The sequence below is a fragment of the Pinus tabuliformis genome, chromosome 7 (genome assembly GCF_031772625.1).
Source record: "Pinus tabuliformis cultivar Carrire ecotype Pingquan chromosome 7, CPIR1, whole genome shotgun sequence".
Lineage (NCBI taxonomy): Eukaryota > Viridiplantae > Streptophyta > Pinopsida > Pinales > Pinaceae > Pinus > Pinus tabuliformis.
In genome coordinates, this window is record NC_142293.1 from 1,832,719,094 (window position 1) to 1,832,725,916 (window position 6,823).

General features: G+C 36.8%; 1 protein-coding gene across 3 annotated transcripts in view; it reads left to right on the forward strand.

Annotated features, from left to right (window-relative positions):
- Positions 1 to 3,584, forward strand: part of LOC149255748 (Spc97 / Spc98 family of spindle pole body (SBP) component) — a 334,350-nt gene extending 330,766 nt beyond the window's left edge. For 2 of the 3 annotated variants that reach the window (XM_089460559.1, XM_089460558.1), the window contains 2 exons: positions 3,281 to 3,371; positions 3,551 to 3,584. The gene's annotated coding sequence lies outside the window, so the exon portion shown is untranslated. Of the gene's footprint in view, positions 1 to 3,280; positions 3,426 to 3,550 lie in introns of all 3 variants that reach the window. The other variant, XM_089460560.1, reaches the window with a different exon arrangement.
- Positions 3,585 to 6,823: the final 3,239 nt, after the last annotated feature.

Genomic DNA, 6,823 nt, shown 5'->3' on the forward strand with positions numbered 1-6,823 from the left:
TTTTTAGTTGCAGATCCTGCAGTTACAACAACAATGGATGAGAGGGAGTTGCAGTGTAGATGTAGTGTTGGTAGCAAGGTCAGCAGTAGCATAGATACGACATATATCAAAGTTGCGTAGTGGTTGGTGGGCAGCAGCAGCCAAACATCAACAATGTGACAAGAGATAATGCAGAGATAGAGTGTTATGGCAAGATGTGCAGAACTAGAACACATTCCTAGCTAAGAGGGAGTGTTAGTTTTTGTAGCATTAGATGTGTTCTAGCCTTAAAATTTGGTGGAGATGCTAGAATACATGAGATCTCCAAAACCTAGAAATCATTTCTAGAAATTTTGCCTAGAAATGACTTAAATGGATTATTAACGAGTTTTTTAAATAATTCCCAAGTCTAAACTTGGGGAATATGGTTAATTGATCAGTATTAATTAAGTCAAGGCGAGCATCATCTAGAAACTCACACGGATCGATCCAGAGATGATCCTAGCCATTGATTTAGTTTTAATATTGATCGTTGGTGCTCCAACATAGGATTATAAGAGGAGGTCGATGTGGTGATGGAGAGATCACTCGAGACACTTTAGCAGTTCGATTTCCAAAGTAGCAGAAGTTAGTTGTCGGAGATAGCTAGAGATCGAAGCAGTGAGTGAGGGGCAAAGACAGTGAGGTTGGAGGAAGTATTCCAGATCCAGTGAGTGCATTTGCAAAGAGGCAAAAGAGCCATTGAGAAGCTGATGCAGGGGCAACACAGTAGCTTCTAGGGGCAAGTTCGATTTGATGAGAGGGGGAGACGTCTTTAGTTCCTGAGACTGGGAAGGAGTCCCAGAGTGTCGGAGAAGCATTTTCTCAGCCAGCAAAAGGCAGGACAACTTCATAAGAGACCAGCTAGAGGCTTGACGTCAAGCAGGCAGCGCAGAGGGTCAGAGGGCCAAGATTTTGAAGGCAAGTTGCATCGAGGATTGCCTGTGGGGTGAGGAAATTTATCACTAGATTTTTGCCAATATTTTTCTCTGTAGGATTGCTAGATTTTGGCATCCAGTTGTACTCAAAATTTCTCACCGCTACATAAAAATAAAACCCTCAACTGCTGCACATGTTTTCCCAAGTTGGGTTTTCCGAGGACTTTTGTCCAAAAATAATTGGGTTATTGTTATGTGTGCGTGCTAGCATTTCTCAACTTTTAATGTTTTATTTTTCCGCAGAATTTTATTTGTGAAGGTTGCAGTGTATTTATTTCCATATTTGTTGTAGGAGATAAATTGTTAATTAATTAACAATTAAGAGAAATAATATCAGTTGCTGCAATAGGGTTCCTGTTTGGAATTTTCACATGAAGTGGGTGGCTCCATTATAACACAACCATTATTATTGCCTTAGCATGTTTTTATCATAGTTAAATTGCAAAAGGGGGTGGGCCCACCATAAGAGATGATTTTCTTTTAACTTTGCCTTATGCCATCATTTTTTAAGAGATGATGGTCATGTTGTAAAAGGGGTGGCCCCTTTGAAACAAACCTCCTCACTTTGGGGAGTGTAAATGTTTTGCATCATGATCTTCTAGTAATCCTACCAAAGTCATAATAAAAATGGAGCTAAGCAATAAACCCACACCATCAATTAGTACTGTACCATTCCACCCTTTTGATCCATAGATAAGGGAGATGCATAACAGTTAGATTAGGCTAACCATGAACACATAATCATAATCCAACCACCGGTGACATACTAGCACCAAAGAAAATTCCATAACCATCCATCTAAGCATCAATGTAACCATTAAGAGCAAGGCTATGCATCAAGATGAGCCACCATACAATCAAATGAAGCAGTCATGCATCACCACCATTATGAGGTAAGATGATCCACAACCACAATCTCCAAGCAACAGTGGAAGGTATGTATCATCACCTTATCAGCATAACTGTAATTTACCCAAGCAAATTGTCATGTGATGAAAATCACATATTTCCACTCATGCCCATATGAGGGGTAACAAATCCCATTGACCTGCTATTATGGTCATTTGTTGGACATTAACAAAATTATCTTATCTTATAAATATATGGACCTAATCTTCAAGGCTAGGAAAGGACATGTTTGTCTCATTAGGGAAACTAATTTCATAGAAGAATTTGAAAGTCAGCCTAATATTTCTAGTGAATCTAAAGCTGCATCACATATCAGTAGTGAACACAAATATCAAGAAGAATCTGTACACTGAAATCAGGTTACCTTGGAACATTCTCAACATGTGAATATTGTATCAAGACTAGTTGCAGTGAGCACTGAACCAGAAGATTAATTGCATCTTAAAAGCAACACTTTCAAGGTTTAGATAAAATCAGGTATCATACCATTGGTCTTCAATCGATGGAAGTAATGTACCAGTAGAAGCATATCTAACATAAAAGTTTGATTTACTACAGGGAAATTTACTTAGCAGTGATCTAGAAGTTATCATCCAATTCATAAAGTGCTCATGAATTTATTTTGTTTAGATGACAATAAAATATTCTGTCCATTTCTCTGGAGGCATTTGGACATCCCAACCTTGTGCAGTTTCATATATGTGAGCCAGTTGAACTCTATAACTGTTCGGCTTTCTGTATATATAACAAGAAGATTTAAGCATGACTTGTCATTAGAGCTACTCCGTAGTGTATGACTTTTTAACTTCAAATAAATTTCCATATCTGCAGCAATTTGTAAATGTTTGTTTTCATGGTTCGTTTTATTTGATAATTTAAATATATTAAACATCTCAATTGAGTCACAAGTACGTGCCAAAAAGTCCTTTTCAGCTTTGCGTATCTGTTGTGCCTCATGTTGGTTTTCCAATAATGCTCATTTTGTTCATCTTAAGAAAATGATAGGAAAACGCACTGTCACTTGGATATTTGTGCTTTGACCAAAAACAAAGGTGGTCGAGGATTGAGAAGTCCAGGACTCCAGGGGGCTTCCTTAATTTCGAAAGAATGGGGAGGAACCTTTTTTGATCAGGAATAATATTAGAAGTGTGGTACAAAAAAAAAAGATGTGAGTTGGAGGAATTTGTAGTTTCCTGATTTATTGTTTTTCCCCTTTGAACTCAAAACATGATCCTGCTTTTGAATCAATTTGAAATTGCGGTCTCACCAATTTTGGAAGAAATATTCACATGGTGTTTTGCGGATAGATCATAGAAGTCTTTCATGGAAATTGTTGTTTGGATTTATTAAGAGGTGTTTCAACTCTTGAATGGTGTCATTTGGCTATTTCTAATTTTAACTATGTTTTTTTACAGATATCGCTTGGTGTTGATTGGAAGAGTTTAAATTGAGATTTCGTTTGAGAAAAGATGATCGGACTTTCATAATTCTATCGAAAGCCCTGAGGTATTGGTGTACTCAAATTTAATGGTTTGAACTTTTGACATTAGTTGGGCTAATGTGAGTTGCCCTACTAAGCTTATAGTGTTTTTTTATTATCAGACAGTACCCTCTAATAGGTGTTTCAGCTCTCAAATGGTGTTGTTTGTGTATCTCTAAATTTATCAACGTTTGTCCTTTTGCAGATAATTCTTGGTGTTTCATAGCATAAGTTTTAAATTGGGATTTGATTTAAGAGAGGATGATAGATGAACTTCTTTACTCCTATATAATAAAGTCTTGAGGTATTGGTGTGCTCAGGTCCAATGGATGTCACCTTTTGAGATTCATTGGATAATGTGATTTGCATTGTTATAGTCGTAACTTCTTTATCAGACAGTGGCCTCTATCGCTATGATGATTTCAGATATTCCAACGAATCTTTGTGTTCTTAACAGATTCTGGGAGGTGGATATAGGAGCTAGATTGTGTAGGGGTTTTTGCCTGAAGCATGGGAAAAAAGTCTGGAATTATAGAAGGATTGTTCAGATGGTTGGTTTCATGGAATAAGCTGGCTGTTACTCCAGTAGTAGTTTCACACAATTTTGACCGTTAAACATGTGGCTTTATACTTGCCATAAAAGTCTCAAGCACATTTTTTCACTGTTCTTTTGCAAACTAACTTTTGCAGAAAATTCCACTGTTCTTTTGTAAACTAACTTTTGCAGAAAATTCTTTCTGGCTGGCAATTTATGGTTCCAAGAAATATCTCTTGGCGGGATATTTGGATTTTCTGTTTGGGTGCTGTGAACTTGAGAAAAACACAGCAAAATCTCTCGAATATTTTTTTTAACCCAATTCTTGTGCGTAAAGTAAGAAATGAGAAATGTTTCAAGAACAAAGTGGAGGCTCACTGACTTCAATTTAGACGTCGTGGTTTTTACTTCTTTTATTCAGCTTTCCTTTTGGATGCATGTCAATTGAGATCTTTGCTAAATACTACTAATAATCTGCCACTAATAATTTTTCAACAGTTAAAATTTTGATAGGGAACTAGCAACCTCCCCAGATATATGCAACAGCCCACAAGCCACATATATCAGGAACTCATAGTTCAGCCTAGGACTGAGACGTCCGGAGACCACTGCCAACAGGATGCCTATCCCTCCAGTCTTACCATGACGGGCCATGTCTCTGGGGACTTGAACCCAGGTGGATGGGATGGCAAACCACCATCCCAACCACTCGAACTAAGCACTTGAAAGAAGTAGAAGGGATGGATCTGCCCCTCATAGAGGTAGGGATTTTAGGGGCAGAGGAAGAAAGTCCAGGAATTGCAAGGTGGTTCGGATGGGGTGTTAAGCCAAGGTTCATGGGTAAGGTCGTTCTGTGCAGGTGGTTAGTTGTGAGATAATAGAGGAAGCTGATATCAAAATGTTATCAACATGTCAAGCTCCCTGCCCCAGACAAGCTTACATATAGCTTTAGCCATGGCTTCTAACCAGCAAGATAATTTTATGCACGACAATACTGGAAACATGCCTGCTTAGGATAATGCAAATCCTCCTCAAACGTCATGAAACATCTGTCAATTTTTAAAGCTTTATGCTTTATAATTGTTATTAAATTATTGCTTATGGATTGCTCTCTTTTTATAATTTCAGAGTTTTGGTTCATTGCTGCGACCTGTATTAACTATTTTACCGTAAGTGGCCGTTAGCTTTCTATAACCATGTTTCAGAGACTTCATTTTGTCAAGTGGCATAGTTTTGTACTCCTTCCTTTTGGGGAATTGTAGCGCAAATGAATGTTTCTCATTCCATCGCTATGGTGTCATATCTGTTTAATTGGCATGGCAAACCGTCTACCTGCACAGAAGTGGCTGGAAGGTAGTCAATTTTTTGTGATAGTAGAGGTTGTTATTCGCTTGTATCTCGTTCCAATTTTGCTTCTTAATTGCAAGCTGTGTTGATTCCCAACATAGTGAAAACCAACCTTGGCAGAGCAGTCATAGGTATGTTCTTTTCCTGACCAAAGTGGTTTATTTCACAGATTCTAACATGTAGACGTCTACTCAAAACGCCGCAAAGTACGTCGTTTGTCAAAATAATAGGCACGTCACACCCTCGTCATTCTAAGCACCTTAAAGACTAACATCAAATATACCTTACGCAGGTACCCAGTGCAAGGTTTATAACTTCAATAACCTATAGTAACTGTATTACTGTCTCCAGTTCCTAACGATTTTTGGGGATACATTCGTCACCTTCATTGGACAATTCATAACCAACATCGATAAAGTCACAAGAATAAGAATCAATTGCAGCAGGGGAAAAGACTTGATTGATGAAGGACATTAGGTTTATCCTGAGTATCATTTATCGGGAAACCCTAGTAGACTTTATCCATATAGATGTGAACAAAAACACTTGTAAATGTCAATGGTATTCTCAATATTGTTTCATTCTTGAATAGGTGTCATACATCATCTCCAGAAACCATATGTATACGAGAGCATTGTCTCATTTTGCAAAACAGTTCGAAGGAGATGTGTAATGCCTGTGCTTAACATTGAGGTCCGTTGTGTAAGTCAAATTAATTTAGTATTTAAAAAAATTAGTAAAATACAACCATGCAATACATAACGAAAATAATATATCTGAACTTGGGATTTTTAATGCACCAGCAAATTTGTATGGATTTGCATTGTGATTTCTTTATTTGTCCATCTTGATGCTTGATACTTCCATTGTTAAGATTATTTATGTTATGACTCTGAAACATTACTTTTCATGATTGCCAAGGCCTTAAAAACATTATCCTTATTAACATGTACTCTCAAGGGATAAATACAAAGGCATTAAAAATATTATCCTTACAAACATGTATTTCTCAAGGGATAAATACAAAGGCCTTAAAAACATTATCTTTACTAACATGTATTTTCATGGGATAATTAACCAATTGTTCTTTAACTAAAACTATGAATATATACATCCTACTCAACTTATGACATGCAAGACTCGTTGAAATCAACACATTGAAGACCCTTTGATAGACGTCTTTCAACAAAGCAACCCTTAAGACTAAACAATAGGCACCATTTTTTTTTGTGTTAAACCATAGGCACCATTTTTTTGTGTTAAACAATAGGCACCCTACATTACAATGCCATACCACAAAAATCATGACCTCTAATTGAATTAATGACAATTTATAACCACAACCTTAACTACATAGTTAAGGGTAGGTAGATGTAGAAAGTTGATTGAGGGGATTTTCTTCTTATAGCCTTTTCATGGAACTTTGGTGGTGGGTTGTGTCACCAATATTTTGTCCTCTTTTGAGAGATTTTGTTGGTGACTTGTCATTAATTTCTTTACATCATCATATACATTTATAAATAAACTTTGAAACATACATAATTATATTATTTAAAAACGAAAAACCTCCTTAAATATAAGATCATATAATTAAGA